This window comes from Lampetra fluviatilis, chromosome 3 (genome assembly GCF_964198595.1).
Source record: "Lampetra fluviatilis chromosome 3, kcLamFluv1.1, whole genome shotgun sequence".
Classification (NCBI taxonomy): domain Eukaryota; kingdom Metazoa; phylum Chordata; class Hyperoartia; order Petromyzontiformes; family Petromyzontidae; genus Lampetra; species Lampetra fluviatilis.
Window position 1 is genome coordinate 4385941 of NC_136277.1, and position 20299 is coordinate 4406239.

Sequence of the window (20299 nt, forward strand, 5' to 3'; positions counted from 1 at the left end):
TCCATTCTACGTGACTTTACCGAAAGAACCAAGAAGATGAATCCCTGCAGTCACGAAAGCTTTAAATCGAAATTAAGCCGTACATAATACGACATTTGGTTACTCAAAATAGTAAAGTAAAGACCTCTCCAGCCCAGCGCAGCAGCCTCAGCAGCTGCAGCCCAATCACCGACCCAGGGGGGACCTGGGCCAAGGTAAGCTCAGCCAGGACGTCGTGGTCTCACATTTCAGAGTTTGCTGCTGTGCCAACTACAGTCGTCATCGCGGCAGCCGAGTTGGCATCGACACCTACAGGTTTACTCTGCGCGGGTTGCATGGTAAACCCGCTGGACCCGCACGCAAACCTCGTGCGGCGATACGGCGAGTGCAGCGTCACCGGGGTCTCCGGTCCAGTGACCTGGAACCAGTTTTATCTGTGGCAGATGTTCGGAATCCGTCCGTGAGTCGGAGCCACTTTGGCAAAAGACTTGAAACGGCGTTATTCCAAAGAGCTCACTGTGTGATAAGTGCGCATTTGTGATGAACTGGGCTCATAACAGTGCACGATAGCAAATGTTTGAACTTGCTTACAAAAGAAGGAAGCTACCTGTGACTATGTGTGGAACAAATATTTTGACATGGATCGCTGTATCACGGGACACGTCACGTTGCGTTGCAGTATTAGCACAACCTGAATCTCCCAGCATCAGCGGAATAAACCAGATCCCCCCAGTTTCCTCAGCGCCCTCTGGGTCTCGCGTCAAACACTCCAGAAGCACCGCGGGCGAGCACCACCCACTGTGGTTCTAGCCGGCAGCCGGGGCTCCCCTTTGTCGTGACAGGAGAGGCAGCGCCCAGGCAAAACCACAGCTGCACGAGCACTTTGCTACCAAGTGGCGCAAAGTCGGCCCGGGGAGGCACTGATTCCTGCACATGGACTACACTGCAGGCGGAATGCACGTCAAGCCACCTTCACCTCTTTTCAGTGACGTCGCCACGACATACGTTTGGCTCGGATGAGAACGTTCCCAGAAGGTATTGCGCATGCCAACAGGTCGTGGGGTCACACAGATACGATGCTGGACACCTCCCCGTTGGGCAGGGCGAGCTGCCCGCGAGCGGCACGAGCGCCCGTCTGCGCAAGGCTGGCAGTGTTACGCACGCTCAGATTTAGTTTTTCTAGGGTCAATCAGGTTTCCTCCCGAGCGCAAAATGATAATACAAATTTTTGGCAACATATACCAAGCAAGGCTGCACTGAAAATCCTCAATAATCATCACGAGGTGTGATTTCAAACAAATACAATGTCACGTTAATCCCGTTAAGGATGGTGAAAAACAACACGAACGGCTTAAAGGGAACATTGCAGCCTGGATCTCCCGTGCTGCAGCAGTACCGCCATGCTGTGTCTGAATGGACACTCACTGGTAGGCAGGTTGGAAGTAATGACGTTCAGAGTTTGTATTCCAGAATGGATTCCAACTGTCCAAAGCCAACAGGGCTTAGATAATAACCGCGGGAGCTGCAGACAAACACCACGTGCCATTCCCTGCAAAGCAATTGACACGAAAAATGTTTCTTCACCAATGGGGATGAGGCCATAAAATCACTCGCCACTTGGAAAAAACTCCGGCCTCAAACCTAGTCTCCAGCTACAAAGCAGCTTTGTGTTACTCCAGCACTGAACGGCAAGTCCAGGTGAAATCCAAGTCTCTCCTTAAAATATACATTGCATATATGTAGATAAGTGTACGTTTTTATCAGATGATAAACACACCTCTTTGATGAATACATCCTTGGTCTCTCAGCTGTGTATCAACTTACCAATAACTCCATTCATTGCATAAAGCAACATAGTAGACAGTGGTGAATGGCAGCTTTCCATTGCTTCAGTACTACGCTCTTGCAAGAGTTGTGTGCACAGTCTTTGACATGTTTAAATACTGGGGGCTTTCACTCGTTTGCAACACAGAATTCATATTTGCCAATCAAACATTTGACAATCGTGATTGAGTACACAGCCATAATCAAACTCCAAACACCCCACTACCATTGTGCAGGGGACAATCTTTAAGTGTTTTATTCAACTTTTTGGTTCTTTCGGTAAAGTCACGTAGGTATAAAATAAATTAAGTGATTTAATTTATTTTATTTTATACCTACGTGACTTTACCGAAAGAACCAAAGAGTATGGAACCCTGCAGTCACGAAAACTTCAAATCTCGATTTTTATTCAACTTGTTCATTGAATGTATCCCGATCTTGTTATAAGCTGGCAGATCCGAGGGAACGCTTTTTCTCCCAAGATTCCTGTACAACAGCAGAGCCACATACAGTGACACAGATCACATACAAGGAAGGTCCATGGAGCAGCCAGGAGGAAGCCCACGCCATGCGCAGCGTGTGCAGATGAGCGATTAGGTCGTCCATTCAGAGGCACGTACCGAGTCGCCCCCAGTGCTGGGCTCTGCCGTATCAAGATAAAAAAAAGTCTGACAATGGGATTTTTGTGCAGTGGCTCGTGTCACCAGAGACTCTCTTAGAGTCATGTGAAAACTGGGATTAACATTGAGTGGCAGCCTGCAACCTAAGCTCAGGGTCTTAGCGATGCTGACTCATTTAAGTCAAGTTCATGTCACCAGGAAATCTTTAATGAAGCTTGTATTGTAATTTTTTTGTTTTTGGATAATATTTTTTTGTGGTTAGCGCAATCAACTATGAAGCCAGCAACCGCAGTTTGATTGACAGCCACGGCTAACATCAGTGGTGAGCATAATCTGAACAAATGCAGCCCTCAACTCCCCCACTATCAAACATCCTCCATGATGGACACGTCACGGAGATACGTTCATCTAGCAGTGGATTGACAAAGGGCTTCACTGAATATTATTATAACTTCATTTTAACAATTTGACTTATTTTACAAGTTCACTTTTTTTTTACCTGGATTAATAGCTATGGAAAACACAACAAATACATTCGCTTTATGCCCACTAAATAAACTAGCAACACGGAAAACTATACACGATTTACAGCTGCGACCACACTTACGTGCACATTAGAAATCTGCGTTTAAACTTTGGAAGTGAGCTGGGAAAATTTTACTTTCATCCCAAGCATTTGCACTGAATGGATGAGTCATCTCTTTCGTATCTTTTCTCTACGATGCACCTCATCGGCTTTCCTTCAGTGCCACTCCCTTCACACAATCCTCCTCCTTGCTGCGCTCCATGACCGCGTTCCATCACATACGTCTTCCCACCTCCCCGTGATCACACCAATGCCACGTACGCTGCACACAAAGCTCTGTATTGTGCTATAGCAATGTGTTGCTTTCTCTGCTACAACCACAAATGAACACGATGTCCATTATGAATGTTTGCACAATACATCGGCTGCATGGGATTGCGTTGGATCTGCGCTTTGTTTGGCATTGCCTGGCGTCTTCCTCGCAGATTGAGGACCTCCATGATGTCTCAAAATTCCCTGCCAATTTTTTGGTGGAAAATAGAAGAGGCCATTTGGCTCTTCTTCACCAAATGTTGAGTCCACAACGACCAAGACTGGACGAAATTCGTCCAGCGTGACAATGAATAGGATAAGAGACCTGAACGAGCCTGACCATGGGCGAGAAGAAATTAACTCGTCTGAATGAAGATGCAGAATAGGATCACCTAATAGCGTTACCAGACAGCAGTACGTGGAGTAAATTGGCAAGACTGGATATGTACACAAAGATTTACAGAGTTCAGACTCGCTGAAGTTATAATAGGGGGGGGGGGGGGGGGTATTGGACACCCCCCCCCACTCACACCATCTGTTAACTTTAAGTGTTTGACTAAATGTTTGTCTACATTAGTCAACTCGACTGCATGAATCCCACAGACTAAGACCTGTCTAATATGTCACAGGTCGTCATCGTCGTTTAGACTTAGATGCTGGCTACATTACCCCTGCATCAGATCTATGCTGCGTGATGCCCACGTCGAGCAGTTCTGTGAAACAATCGCCGCCTCGGCCACATCAATGTTCGTCTCGGCGCAGAGGATCTCGCACGTTGGGTTATTTTATCTAAATGCACAGCAGTACATTTTTTGGTGTTACTGTAGCGTTTCATAAATTCTCATCAGGCCCCATTATGTTTGCTGCACAAATGTCTACCTTTCCCTAGTCGTTTTTTGTTCCTTTCCTTGCCCTTTTCCCACATTTCCCTCGCTAGCTGAAGAAATGTATTGTTGGAATGCCGCTTGCTATGCGTGCAGCCTGCCTAAATACGTTCCTGGACATGTATGCAGAGAGTTGTTGACGTTATAGTTAATGAAATCCATAGTCCGAGCTGAACAATAATCGTCTCGTGTCCAATTTTCTGTCTTCTTCTTGTTTGGCAAAAGCTCGGTTTGTAAGCAGTGATGCTGCCGTGCTGCACAGCCAAGTGGTCGTGCAGGGGGCGCACACCAAAAGGCGCGGAAGACCGCTCGGCGAGCCAAAGGGGGGCTCGTGTGGCAAGACACTGAACACCAGTGGTCCGCCCCGCGGCCATAGGCTTTGATATCATATCCCTCGTCATGGCTCCAACATAGCGTTGCATTGTGCTCGTGCATGGATGGGAAACACAATGCAGTCATGGCTTTAAATGCACCGGGAGAAATTACCAAATTAAATAAGTAATATTAAAAAAATAACTTTTATAAAAACACGCTTTTATGAAATGTACTATGAATGGCAAAACTCCACGACTCCAGGGAGTGGCCCCGAAGCTTGCCATAACGTAAGGGACCATGGCCAATTACAGCCAACGTCAGTTGACCGTGGACAATTAGACCCAAACCGAAACATAACATTTCAATAGAGAATGTTTAAAAAATATTTTATTTTTATTTATTTTATGATAGAATATAGTATTGTCATCAGTATGACATAAGTATACCAAGTTTGCAGTCGATACCATATTGGGAAGTGGGTTAAAATTGAGTTACAAGATTTGAGGATACAACAACGACAACAGACAGAGCGAGTTAAAAGAAAGCGTGTAATAAAAAGCTACCGAGGTGGTTGGGTGGCCCACACAGCTAAAGCTGTGTTCAATTAATACGCCAGCACTTCTGAGAGCGCAAGTTCAAACCCAAGGCACCGTTCTAATGCTATTTCCTTGGCCATGAGAAACCGTGCCCAAGCCGCACCACTTGAGGAAGGAGCTCGGCCCCACCACCACATCTCCCCCGCCCCCCAAGACCCACTCCTTGCTCTCCTTGGCTGGAGGGAAGTGATCAGAATTTTTTTAATAATGTCACTAGATTTACTACCCGGCTTCGCCCGGGACTTGGATTCACCACGCCCGGCTGCCTTGGTCTCCCCAGTGGCGATGTTCACACATCACACCAGTTACTCGTTTGAGGCCGAGTCGACCTCGGGGAGGCCCAGGACTGGTTCAAATAATCGTCACCGGTGGTGGCCGTGAGCGGGAATCGAACTCGGGTCGCCGGGTTCCTAGCGCGGCACGCTAACCACTACACTACAATGCGTTACGCTTCCACGTGCACGGGTCACATGACAGATTTGACGTCACAGCTCATTTGCCGTGCAAAACATTTCCGCATTATTCAGCTCCCCCACCCCCCCCAAAAAAAATAAAAGTCTATTTTTTATCATTTTTGCATGGTGTACAGTCTGGAAAGTACCCACATGGCAAATTTCAAGTTTGTTGCATGTCGGAAGTACGCTACACATTTTGAACAGACACACATAATCACAACTTTACCTTTTATATATATGGAGATGTTCATCAGGCCCCATGGTATGTAAAGTGAAGCCTCCAACTCGTATCCACTCTTTCTGGCCTCTCTATGTGCTGTGAAGAAGGGCCATAGCCCAAAACATCACCTATGATACACTTTTTACTTTGAAGCAAGTGTTGTTGATGAATGTTGATATTTTGTTAAAACATAGTTTAGCGTATGCTTTAGTTAGTATACACCCTCTCAAGCAAATATCGGTCAGTTGTGTCACTTTCTGGTGTGCTTTTAAACGAAGCAACATCACAGCCGTGAAGCATGGGGCGCGTCGCCCCTCGGCACGACGTCGCGATGGCTACCGAGCGAAGCTCCGGGTCAGACCGAGCGTTCACATCACATGGTGCCGCGGTGATGAGAAGAAAACTACCTCGCCTGGTATACAGGACGCCGTGGGCACGATCTCGACCCTGATGCCTGTTGAATATTTGGAGTTTGCACGTTCTCCCTGTGGTCACGTGGATTTTTCTCCGGATCCTCCGGTTTTTCCCTCAACATTTATAAAGATGCGTTTAGAGTATTTATTTGGCTGTGATAAACTTTCTCTTGATAATCCACTTTGTTGAGCTATCATTCTGAAAAACAGCTATGTAGAGTTCAGCGGGCCTTATCTGGTAAAATAAAAAGTAATTTTAGTTTTAAATTCACTCATGTCGGTGTACAACGGGTCTCAAATGAGAATTTGACACCCTGTTCTATCACACGCACGTGACGTATTTATTGGGTATTATAATTACGAACCAAAACTATATGGGTTGTTGGCGATGCATGTCGGCAATCCAGCAACCAGCAGGCAGCGTGGGTGGGTCCCGCGGGGACGATTTTTGTGAGCGGGTGGGATGCGCGACTGGACGTCTGTCTGTCAGGCAGCGCAGGCAAAGCAAGATGCTCCGAGCCCAACTCGGAGTCGTCGCAGCCTCTGCCCAACTGCATCTTCACTGCAGGTGCCTCAGCCACAGATTCAAACCGCTGGGCCAGTACAAAACGAGAGTCAAGTGCGGCGAGGAGAGCCATGCGCCTGTGGACAATCTCATCATTCCAGCGACATGAATGTGCACGTAATCATTCGAGAAAACTAATCTTAACGTTTGACATATGGGGAGGGCATTACCAGTAACAAAGAGTTGTATCCAGGACACCACGGTTACTCTAGTCTGCTCTTAAGATAATATAAGTGTCCACATGATTAAGAGAACCCCAGGTCTCATCTGAAAGACAATACGGTAAGGCAACACGGATGAACGTATGTACCCTGCAGGTAAGCACCCCCGCGTGAGAGTACAAAGACAAATATCGCCCATATAGCCTTAACAGACTGTAGGGGCAAGTGCTGTTAGCGAGCACCTATGAAGGCCGGCACGGCACACGAGGGGGCAGGTGGCCAACACCACGCCCGGCCGCCTTTGTCTCCCTAGCGGCGATGTTTACACATCGCACCGGGTACTCATTTGAGGCTGAGTCGACCTAGGGGAGGCCCAGGACCGGTTCAGATAATCGTCACTGGTTGTTGCCGCGAGCGGGAATCGAACCCGGGTCACCAGGTTCGTAGTGCAGCGTAGCGCTAACCGCTACACCACCACTCCCCATGCGCGAGAGGACAGACAGAGCAGCACGGAGAGGCATGAAGGCACTTCACAAATGGGGCCATCTGTCCCCGATTCACGGTTCATACATCTGGATGGATTTCCAAGCCTCTTGAAAATTAATCCACACGCAGATATCATTCGGAGGCAATTAACCAGCAAAAAAAATAATACTGCTCAAGGCTTTGGAATCCCATGTTGGAGGAGGGGGGGGGTGTGACTGGTGACGTAATAGTGGATCAATTCATTGCGCAATCTTTTCAGTGCCTGCTCAAGGCACTCGGGCCTGGTCATGCATTCCAGAGCTGCTTCACCTGCTTCCATTCAGGGAACCTGGCTCCTGGTGAAATGCGTGGTGCATCGCTAATGCCTTGGGAATGTATGCGCCAGCATTCACAATCTGCTGCCCCCATTCCAAAAAACTCGTAAATCAGGTTTGGGGGCCCCGCGTTAATGTATACAAATGATTCACTGTTATTGAGAAAAGCAGGTTTGACTTTTGACGGCAACACCAAGTGATTTTCAGGGTTCGTTTTCATTCCAGGATTTCATTGCATTGCCATCGTATTGCGGCCGATGAAAACAGCGGTGGAAGAGAGGTCTCAGCGATAATCCTGTGAGGGTTCACTAAGCCAGCAGGGCTAACAACCTGAGTTCAGATCCAGAAACCCACGCATAACTAAAACAGATTCAAGATTAAACAATTGTACGGTCTCAGTACGTAACAACCACTGCATAAAAATACGACGTATATTTAATTTCTACTTGATTCCACCTAGCCCAGCTACGAGGGCTAAAATGTGTACTTGCTGCTGCCAAGAAAGTGCAGTCCAGTGTTGAATAGGCAACAGATTTTACTGGACTCCATCATTAGCTCCGTGGTGTCATCTTTAAATGCCACTCCCTGGGACAATGGGAGCGCGTTCTGGAAGGACGTTTCGTTGCATTGATTTGATAAGCGAGATTGGGATATACATTGTGAAAATAACAACTTTAATACGTGAAAAGAACCAAGCAGCAAGTGAATATTCTACAGGCTAAAAAAATTAAAACATTTTAGGTGACATTTTTGTAGGATACCATAAAAGCCTGCGATATTGAATGTTGCTATGGCAGCAGAAAAACAATTTAAACGTCAGCCCGAGACCAATTTAAACGTCACCACGTTTATAAACAGACATCCAGTGCAAGAACTACAACCATTCTCAAAGACTATGATTCACACACCGAATCACGGGTCCAGTGATGCGTAAACATGCAGATAGTGCCACGTCAACCTCCATGTGCCATTGTTAGAAGCGTGACACACAGACTACTCCCTCCTGAAAGCACGGCTCCAAGCCGCAGAGACTTTGGTTTCTGTTGGTTGAATTCCTACAGCGACAGACCAGCTCACAAGAGGGCTGAACGATTTGGGGAAAATATCTAATTGCGATTTTTCTGACAGATATTGCGATTGCGATTTGATTTGCGATTACATTTTTGTTAAGTTAAGCTTCAGTTCACTGTGTGATAGATTTAAAACATGTGATGGAGCATTACCACGTGATTCCATCAACATACGAACTGCTCTATATATTCTAATGCAAGGATGAGAACTTAAAAGATATGAATTGCTTCCAACATGCATTTATTAAACTGTTCTAATTGAAATAAAACATGAGAATAGGTTTTCCCCTTTTTACTAGCAACAAAACAGGTGTTAAGATGTTAAGACACCAAACTGAAACCTTTTACAAGGAATCATGTCTGCATTAACCACAATACCTGTGGTCAGAATGCAAACAAAAAAGATACTCTGATAAAAAATGCATTGACTTTGAAACTGATTGGTCCGCACCAGAGACAGCTTTCTTTAGTCTCAAAACGGTGTTAGACCAGAGGACGCCAAAAGGCGTCATTGGTACTGGCAAAGGAGGTCCCATGATGAAATAGAACAATCAAACATAGAACAATGGTTAAGTTAAATAAAGTTATAATAATAAAACAATGAAACAATTCCAATAAGTAATAGGACTTGTCAAATCGCAAAAAAATCGCAGCCTTTGCGATTTGCTAATCGCATTGTTTCAAATTGCGATTTCGATTTTAAACCGATTAATCGTTCAGCCCTTGCCTCACAGCTGCAACACGGCCAAAGGCGAACGCTGCCGCCCCCCTCCGGGTCCTGCTGCCACTCGTGCCCCGTGCACTCACTCCGTGCCCACGCGCCGTGAGACACCGGGGGACATCACCACTCTCCCTCCTTCGATGCGTTGCGTTTCCATACGTGTAGAGAAACACCCGTTACCATCAGCAAGTACATTAAGTCCATTAAGTGAGCTGAATTTCTCAAGCTCGAGAGGGGAGGAGCCTATTCGACCCTGGGAAACACTTCACAAAACTCAGATGGAGTCGACCCCATGCCAAACCCAAACACTGAAAACGCCAAGTCCGCGCTCAGCTGTGACGAATCCATTCTTTCACCGGCAACCGGACCTACTGAGTGCCGGGAGACACAGGCTCAGAGAAGGACTCTCCAAAATATAAACGTAATTAAACAGAAACGCACGTGGACAACGCATTATGGCTACTATTCAGAACAGCAGGTGTGTGTCTCGTTTAAACAGACACCTCTGAGTTCACACAGCAGTATTTATTTACAGCATGCACTAGCAGGTTATGCTAATCTTTTTCAAACACAAACCTGTCTCCAATCGCTAAATGTTTTACGATGTTGTGCTCTAAAGCAAGCGCCTCTTTGAAGCGGCGTGTTAACTAAGCTGTGATGTGACGACGCCATGTCTCCATAGTGCTGAAGACAGGCCCAAAGAGACGCTGCTCTTTTACACGCTTTTATTTAACTCACTCGGTTGTTGATGTTGTTGTTGTCGTATCCTCAAATCTTGAAACTCAATTTTAACCCACTTCCCAATGTGGTATCGACTGCAAACTTGGTATACTTATGTCACACTGATGACAATACTATATTCTATCATAAAAAAAAATTTAAAATATTTTTAAACAATCTTTTTTATATGTTATGTTTCGTCTTGGGTCTAATTGTCCACTCCCAACTGACGTTGGCTGTAAATCACCACGGCCCCTTACGTTATGGCAAGCTTCGGGGACACTTCCTGCAGTCGTGGAGTTTTGCCATTACGAGTACGGTACATTTCATTAAAGCTTGTTTAAAAATAAGTATTTTTAAATATTACTAATTTAGTCTGGGTTGGCCGAGAGGAAACTCCCCAAAGCCAGGTTTGGACACCAATTACCACGGTGTGCATGGAGAGGATGACAGCCCGGGTCACCTGCCTTGCACTGCACATCAGTATGAATCACTTCTACACTCCAAATACAAGTGCACAACACCATGCCCGGCCGCCTATGTCTCCCGAGCAGCGATGTTTACACATCGCACCAGGTACTCAGTTGAGGCTGAGTCAACCTAGGGAAGGCCCAGGACCGGTTTACATAATTGTTTAACACGTAGGCTTTCACGTTGACAAAAGCCAAATAGTTCACATTTTAGCTCACCGGTGTGTTGAAGAGTGAATCCACAACATTTACAAATGTTGTGGATTCAATATTATGGATTCACTCTTCAACACAGCGGTGGGCTAAAGTAGTGAACTATTTGTCTTTTGTCAACGTGACACATGTTTTACTGATTGGCCGTGTCGGGTGGTAGAGGGTTACGACACATTTATAAATAACGCCATCTAACCCAAAAACGTTGATTATGAATTACATAATTGTTACTGATGTTGGCCACAACACCTGAACACCCACGTAGTCCACAACCTACCAACACTCTGGAAACGACAATTGTTCAATTAACGCCACTCGCTAAGCAACCATTACCCACACCCACGGGGCACCATGAACCAAGCCTGCATTCCTCACATACTCACGGGTCAGTCATTCTTTTATTTGCTTTAGCTGTCAGGAGAGGCTTATCTACTGAAAGGTATCATATACAAAATAAGAAAAAAATTTCTTCTAACCTGTCCCATGGAAATTCATAGGCATTGGTATCAAATAGCATGCAATGCGTGGCCTATTGGCATGACCTCACCCGCGCACAATCCTGCTGTGAGAGAGCTCCAAGGCCTGCCACAGCTCACCCGAGCAACTCCGTTCTGCTGTGGCCTACGAGGAAGGGCGGCCCATGGCAGTCAAAGCAGTCAAGGAGTGAGGTCCCAGCAAGCGAGCGCAGCTCCTGTGCCGCTGGCCATGTAACGGATGCAGCGTGCCACACGCTCTCTGAGACCGAGTGCAACCTGGTGTAACATGCCTGGCAGCATGTATGTTATAAGAATAGGGTTTGCCCTTTCTGGCAATAAAACAGGTGTTAAGATATTAACACACCAAGCTGAAACCTTTTGCAAGGAATTGTCTGCATTAACCACATATACTTGGGGCGAATGTGTACAAAAAAATGCTCTGATAGTCTAACACTGTTTGAGACTAGGCTCTAAAGAAATCTGTCTCTGGTGTGGACCAATCAGTTTCAAAGACAATGCATTTTCTATCAGAGCATGTTTTTTTTTGCATGGTTAATGCAGACATGATTTCTAGCAAAAGGTTTCAGCTTGGTGTTTTAACATCTTAACACCTGTTTCATTGCCCAAAAGGGTAAAACCTATTCTTATATTTTGATACCGGCAAGGGAGGTCCTAGGATTCAGCATGTATGTTGAACTTCTTTCGCACTGTACGTAGCCAACCGTGCTAATCGGAGCATGCCGATTCCAGCCATTTCAAGTGGCTGTCTTGAAATCAGAGGCAACTCTCTTAGATTCATAGACTGGGCCAAACACAATAACGATCAAGGGCTGTGATCAATCCTATGCTGGATAAAAGCCTCCCCGAGTTGCTTCGTGGTCCCACGATGCCCCTATCCAGCCGGCACATGCATACAAGCACTGGGGTACATCATACATGCGCTGGCAGTGTGCGGGGTGGCTGTGATGGCTGCAGTGAGGCCTACCGACCCAGGACCTCATGCTTGTTGGCTCACGGTGTGACGCATTATTATCATTATCCAACCGGCCACATGTCCCTGTTTTCATTGCATTTAAGGAAAGGTTTTAAACATATTGGAACGATTTAGCAGTAGCATTTTCCCACTGCATTACTGTATAACCAACAGACCAAACTTTTCACGTCTCTACCCAGGTCAGTTCCAGTTGGTTGAGGATGAACCACACAAGGTCAAAGTCACGCCCACGCTTGACAGGAAATTTTGAAGTGGTCGGTTCAAACCACACCAAGCAAGACCACAACGTGAAAAGTCGGCAACATGAAGAGGGTGTCCCAGATGGCTGGGGACTGAAAACCCCAGTGTCACAGATATAGAAATGTCAAGTAGAGTTAAATTATCTTTTATTATGTTTGTTTACCCAGGAAAGCTTCACCGAGTCTCATGACTCTTTTGCAGGAGGGTCCTGCCAAGTTTTCGCAGCAGGCGATGATTGCTCTGTACATTCCAAATGAGGAATTAGTAATAAACATAAAACGAGTAACTTTCTGAGAAACAAAGCGTCACTGCCGTGCTGTAACAGTTAGCACATTGGCCATGTCATCCAGAGGTTGCTGGTTCGATTCCATCTCCTGGCATGGCAGTTAAAGCAATGGGGACACGTGTCTTTAACACCCTCTCTTCTCTGTTCGTACAGCAGTACAATGGAAAATTGGCAGGTAGCGAGTGGTGGGGTAAAACACATTCCTGCGGAGGGAGCTGGTAGGAACGTTGGGTTGCTCGGTTAATGGCCAGGGTCAACGGCGGCGTGGTGTATTCCGCAAATATGTCCGACTGGGAGGGCGAGTACAAGCCGGCGTGAGTAGGTTAAACGTTGAGTTTTATAAGGGCACCACGGGGTGACCAGCCCCTCCCCACCCAGCCCCACCCCTCCCACCCCAGACCCAGCCCCACCCTCCCCACCCTCCTCACCCAGCCCCTCCCCACCCAGCCCCTCCCCACCCTCCTCACCCAGCCCCTCTCCACCCTCCTAGCCCCTCCCCAGCGCCCCTCCCCTCCCCAACCAGCCCCTCCCCACCCAGCCCCTCCCTCCTCACCCAGCCCCTCCCTGCACGACGGACGGACACAATAATCCCCTGTGGGCTGGTGTAACCAGGAGGTTCCTACCAGTATTGTGGGTTTACCTTACCTTACTCATTTCTGCCGAACCCGTTTGTCAAGGCTGGTTGGGTTTGGTATTTAACCGGTTTGCTCAGTACACGACATATTTACACACACACAATGTATGCTATTTTAATACAACTCTTAAGACTTTTTGTTCCAATATTGAATACCACAGTCAAACAGGCTCCCGCCGCAACCGCCAGCTTACGCCACACAGGTATCATGTGCTTTTCGTTGTTTTATTTGCCGAGGGAGAGACCATGTCTCTTGGCGGCATTGCCTAATACGGCGTAGGGTTTGTGTGCATCTCAGTAGGGAGCGCAACTGCGAGTGCTCTCGATTACGCTATGCGCACGTTGCGTGTGCGAGAGAGCGCACATCACACACGGGCATTGGTAGAGAAGTGTTCTGAGATACCGGCTCGACTGGTACGTCCCGGGGCCATGGGCTGCCACGAGCTCTCTGAACAAAACCAACGTTAAATATTATCAGGATTCAACGCAAATGCACATTTGACTCCAAGACTCAACAAATATACGACCTACATTGAACGTCATTATTAAGATTATTTGACAATTGGGGACCCACACCAACCTGCCAGGCTACCTTGATTTTGTTGCTGCGAGCACCGTACGTAACCAACCGCGCTAATCAGAGGTCTGGGGGAAGGATAAAAAAAATAAACACAGAAAGCAGTTTCAAAGAAATTAGTCGGAAGGTAGAGCGTTCCAGACGGCCGCAGAAGCACATGTGAAAGCGTGCTACGTAGTGATCGTCTTTTTTTCAATGGGTAGCCAAAAGCCGCTTCTCGGATGTGTTAATGGCGAAAGCCACTCATAAGCAGCAGTGGGTTAAGCTGAATTACAGAAGCTACTTAAATTGTGTAAAGGTTGTAATTTGCTGTGGAATCATCGTGCTATGAGTTAAAGCTGCTATTATCTAAGGACACTAACAGTGCTATTAAAGAGCTGCTAAAAATAAGTGATAGTTATGGTTTATTTGAACTGAAAAATTAGCTGGTAACTAAAACAATATTCTTGGTTCTTTCGGTAAAGTCACGTAGAACGGAAAAACAATACAATAATAAAAATATTTTTTATTTTTAGAAGGGAAAAACAATAAAATAATAAAAATAAAACATTTTTTTAAATTGTTTTCCCCTTCTACATGACTTTACCGAAAGAACCAAGAATATGAATCCCTGCAGTCACGAAAGCTTTAAATCGAAATAAAACAATCATATTTTAAGCTTAGTTGAATACAACTTAAAAAGGAACAATATTGTGAACAACTTACAAGACATAGCAACAGTTCAATTAGTCACGGGCGTCACCGGCTGTGCGATGACTCGTCCAGACCGCCGTGGGAATGGCCACGTGTGGGCTCTGTGTGCCTCTGCGTGGCTCTGCGTGGCTCCAAATAGAACAGCGAGCCGGGCTTTCGCAGCTCAGCGAGGCTAGCCGGACGCGGGGACATCTCCCTGGGCAAGGTTTGACCGAAGCCATCGGGAGCCAAGGGTGGTCGAGTTCTTGAGAGTCCGGCTCCACCTTGCGCCACGAGGATCTCTCAGCATGGACAGGCGGTGGAGATGTGCCAACAGCAGGAGCAGCAGCAGCACTCGTCCGGAGCGTGGAGACCTCGTGGAATGTTTCAATTGTGATCTCGTTAAGATGTCTTCTTGGTTCTTTCGGTAAAGTCACGTAGAAGGGAAATAATAAAATAATAAAATAAAACATTATAAAATATTTGTATTTTATAATAAAGCATAATAAAATATTTGTATTTTATTATGTTTTATTTTTATTATTATTTTATTTCCCTTCTACGTGACTTTACCGAAAGAACCAAGAAGATAAATCCCTGCAGTCACGAAAGCTTTAAATCGAAATTTCTCGTTAAGATGCTTGAGGCTGCTATGGATCAAATCTGCTCAAAAGCTGCTAAAACCTTTGAGCATTTCCACATGAAGGCTGATCCAGGTTAAATCTACACATAAGTCAAAGTTGCTAAGAGCTAAGATTGCTTTGATCAGAGGTTTTACGTATCAATGTCTCCCGGGAGCAAGTTGCCATGGGTTAAATCTGCTGTGAAAATAATTAATCTGCCGTCACTACAAAGTGCTATAGATGTGGCTGCTGCATGTTAAAGTTACTATTGATAAATGTACAATGAATCAGTTGCTGTATGATAAAGCATGAAAGCATATACAAGCTTATGACGTTATGAGTTTTGTCTAGATTAACGCTTTCATGAAGCAATGCGTCTATGGTTGCAATGCATTCAAGCTGATTCACATCCCACAACGAGGTACTATCTAATATTTTTTAAGTCTGTACCCACCGAACATGGAATTTGCGATCACGGCAAAGACAGCTAATACGGTATTCCCCATAGTAAAGGTTTTTTGGGTTAGATCGCGTAAATATATAAATGTGTCGTTAAACCCACCACCACCCGACACAGCCAACTAGTAAGGGTTGTCACGTAAACAGAACGTGGCCAATTCGTCCCTCGTACAGCACGCCGGTGTGTTGGAGAACCAAGCCACAACATTTACAATCTGAGTACGACGTTTCGCCAGTAATTACAACTAGCTTCATGAGTCGACAGCCAGATTTGTGGAGAAGTCTACCTGTTTCGTTCCTTAGAGGCGTAAAATATCATTCCCGGTTGCAGGTCGAGTGAGCTGCCAAGAATACGCACAATGTTGTCACTGAGCATTTCCGCGAAAAAACTTAGCATGCAGGGCAGACCCCGGCCATGCTGTGTGGCTGGCACACACCAAATGGGTTTTCATTTTTCATTCCAGCACACAGAGAGCGAACATGTTCCCAGAATCACAGACGGGACACTTGCACGCTTGACTAGTTTATTCATCATCAGCCACGATCAATCCACTGATGGATGAAGGCTTCCCCAAGCTGGTGCAAACTCATATGATCCTGAGATGCAACGATCCATCCAGCACCTGCGCACGAACTGATCCCATCGCTCCATCTCCTAGGTAGACGTGCTGTTGGACACGCACCATACGCTACGTTGTTATTCTTGACCACCGTCCGTCATCACTTCTAGTGACGTGTCCTGCCCAAGTACTTTAATTAATAGTTTGGGACAATGTTATTAACTTCTCTAATCCATGTATAACCTCTTTCTCTCAATGTAATTACAAGCATGCGTCTATCCATGCTACAATTGTGCACCGTTCAGTTTTTTGTTTTCTAGTTTTGTTAATGACCATGTTTTCTAAGCCATGCTAGCAGGTAATGTACATCCAGCAGCTGTCAAATAAAGTAAACTTTTACAGCCCTTCGCCAATCCACTGCAGGATTAAGGCCTCCCCCCAAGCCTTGTCAGCCATGGGCGTTTATTTGACCATCCTTCACCACGCTGGTCAGCATGAGATGGTGGGGTGGGAGGGAAGGACAGTTCAGATATCATGGCCAGGAATCAAACTCAGATCGACAGGTTCACAGCGTATCGAGTGAACCACTGTCTAATACTACGTCCCATAGGATAGCAGGGCTGTCTCTCACCAGCAGACACAAGTGCTGAAGCATTTTTTGTTCAATGACTCGGTACACTCAAATTAAATCAAAATTGGCTCAAATGGTGATGAAAATATTATTCCATTGGAAAATTAAATCTTATTCTCTTTCAGTGATTTTAACAAACGTCCCTATCCGATAAGTGTTTTATTAAAGATATTGATTTCCTGCAAACTCATTCCAATTGACAAATATGTAACTTTATTTTACCATCTAAATCGTCAACTGAAAACCTATCTTCTGAAACTTCCCACAAAGGGCACAGCCTCAAGTGTCACATGGTCAACAACGCAGGAAGACAACTCAGAAGCACTGCCAACGCCTCTTCCATAGGGCCTTTCTCTCCACAGATGCAGCAGTGCGCTGCATCCTGCTGTGCAGATGAATGGGCCATTTCCCACTACTCGGTAAACGTTCTGACACATTAGTAGGCATCGGGTGGCATGGGGAGGATTTGCACAGCGAACAGCAGACTTACAATGGCACACCCTATACCCACCGCAATTCCACGCGGTGTTCATCAGATATGCACAGTAACACGATGCTCCGACACCGGCTAACGAGCGCGCACGCAGTGGGCACGGGCTCGTCTTTCCACACGGCAGAACACTCCAGAGCCCAGGTGGCTCGAATCCCATGCCTCCAGCCAGGTAGGGGTCTACAAACAACTGGCACCACGCCTGCAGCTGGTTGGCCAATCCAAACGACACTACGCACCCATTCCGACGGGGTACCTCTGCCACAGCGGTGCTCACAAGGTAGCCATGTAAAGTTTTTTTAAGCAGGTAAACAACTAAAGAGACGACCTGGGTCCCCAAAATAATACAAACATAACAAATAAAGTCCAGCTGCTGCATCAAATGGGAAACCTAAATTATTACACAAAAAATAAATCAATGTTAAGTAAAATAATCCCCGCTAACATCAGCTGCGGCAGATAATGGTTAGGCTGTCAATAGGACAATTACAATTATACCAGTAACTTGCAATCAATTAAGAGCCCATTGAGAAGATCTCTTTCACAGGGGAGTTGTGGAATCTGTATAAACGTGTACAGATGTCTCATCAGTATGATGTCTCATCAGTATGACTGGGTGTGCTTATGTTATAGGCCAATAGCCTTCTGTGCAAACGATGGAGCCCATCCAGTGCAATCCAGCAACATTGTACGGAATGTATTATTTACTGCCTCGAATTGTGGGTCATACATAATAAACACAAACAAGTCTCTTTCGGTGAAGACTTGTTCCATCAGCTGATTGGCCTTGGCCAAGATGCAGCAAGCGTATAATGTCACAGCACTGCGATTTGTAGCTCATGATTATTGGAGAGCACTTTTCACTCTGCTACAATTTTAAAATGTGGAATTTCCAAGGGGTGGGTAACAGTTAATGTTCTAACATAGTATTTACTTGTGCACAGAATTGCCTTTTTACGATTCATTATAATTTTTGGGGGGCTAAGTCGTGCAGGTATGGTGAGTATTGTTTTCACTATAACCCTCCCCCACCTGGCAGAGCCAATCTAATCAAATTGTCAGGTCATGGGCAATTATGTCAACCAATCTGGTTTTTCAGAAAACCAAAGGAATGTTGAAAATCAAGATTTTCTTTGATTGTCAAAAATGTTGCTTGCTTTTCAACATTCCAATGTTCTGATAAACCAAATCAAATGACATATTTGCCCCCGTGACAACTCCATGAATTTGGCTCTGTAGGGTGGTGGGTTGTAAAAAGAAAAATTACACTCTACCTATACGACCTATCCCAAACAAACTAATTATTAACTATAGTGGTTGTGAAAGCCTACGTATAAAACTAACGAGTTTGTGTATTACGTTAACCCACATCTTTTCGCTATTAATTTCTGTCAACTGTTTTGTCTTTTGTTGCGGATGTATAATCTCGCTACCTCGTGATATTCAGAACTGTAGCAAAATTTAGCATCATTGATTTGTTTTAAAAAACACGCATAGTGCAAACTTTCCGTGAACGCTTTGATCGACTGCGGAGTCCGATGGGGTGGATGTTCAACGTCAACACTTTACAGACCTGGCCCTCGAGTCACCTACGTTGGTGACGACACCTAGAGTCGTCGTGGCACATGATTCGCAAACGGCGAACGGGCTCATTGCATCTCCTGAAACGTGAGTGCAGGAGCAATCGGTAAACAACACTGCAGTCATTCGTGAACGTTGCCATCGAAAGCAAACAAATTAGCTGGTTATATTATTTGGTGAACTCTCTCGCCTCTGTTGTTGGTGCTGTGAAGAAGGTCCACTGCGTGAAATGTCACCAATTATATTCTTAGCATTTTTAGGCCAGTCTTGTGATTTTGCCATCACACCGCTTGAGGGATAGGTTGGAGCATGCGCATTCATGTTATGGAAGACTATATTGAACATGTACCGTTTGATCCTGTCGAGTTTTATTCAGTGCCATATTATATTTTTTTTAACAACAGTTGTCGTGTACGTGAAGCAACATTTTTTAAAATGTGGTAAATATTGTTTCAATCAAAGCATGAAACCTTGCGTATTACAAATTAATTCACTGCCCATTACTTTGCAAGATGGGTCAAATGACTTCATAAACTTAGTTCGACCTAGACTATACCGGTTGTAGGGAAATTCGAGGGCTGATAGTCGTGTTTATTAACTTCCAAAGCATAATAAAATACATGTTTTATTATGTTTTATTTTTATTCACTTATTATTTCCCTTCTACGTGACTTTACCGAAAAAACCAAGAAGATGAATCCCTGCAGTCACGAAAGCTTTAAATTCCAAAGCATATTTTAGTTTAAATTAAATTGCCTCTATCTACAAATGGCAAGTCTCTAACATCCATTTAACAGCGGAGACCGTCCTCAGACGAGCCAGCCTCTAAAATGTAAACACCTGCTCCATCAAGCGGCAGTCAATCATGTGCAGTTGGACCCGCCCACAAATAAAATTGCTTTCGTAAATAAGCTTTAGGTATTTATTTATAAATAACTCCTTGCATTTGCTTTACAAAAACAGTCGAGAACACTACCACCGTCGATTCGAGCGCATGCTCTCACTCACCCCAATGTACTGGGCAACGATTCATTGCGTGCACTATCGGCTCGATTGCGCACACGAGGAGGCACTATCAATATAGATTTGAAGTTTTCGTGACTGCAGGGATCCATACTCTTTGGTTCTTTCGATAAAGTCACGTAGGTATAGGCACTATCGTTACTTCAGAGACGCCAATAGCTTCACAACTGATGCGTTAAAGAGCCGCCG

The 20299-nt window shown here is 45.4% G+C and overlaps 1 protein-coding gene across 5 annotated transcripts in view; it reads right to left on the minus strand.

Moving 5' to 3' along the window:
- The window catches only part of LOC144951730 (cingulin-like protein 1), a 116836-nt gene that overhangs the window by 82744 nt on the left and 13793 nt on the right, over positions 1-20299 (minus strand). The gene's annotated exons all lie outside the window — the stretch shown is intronic.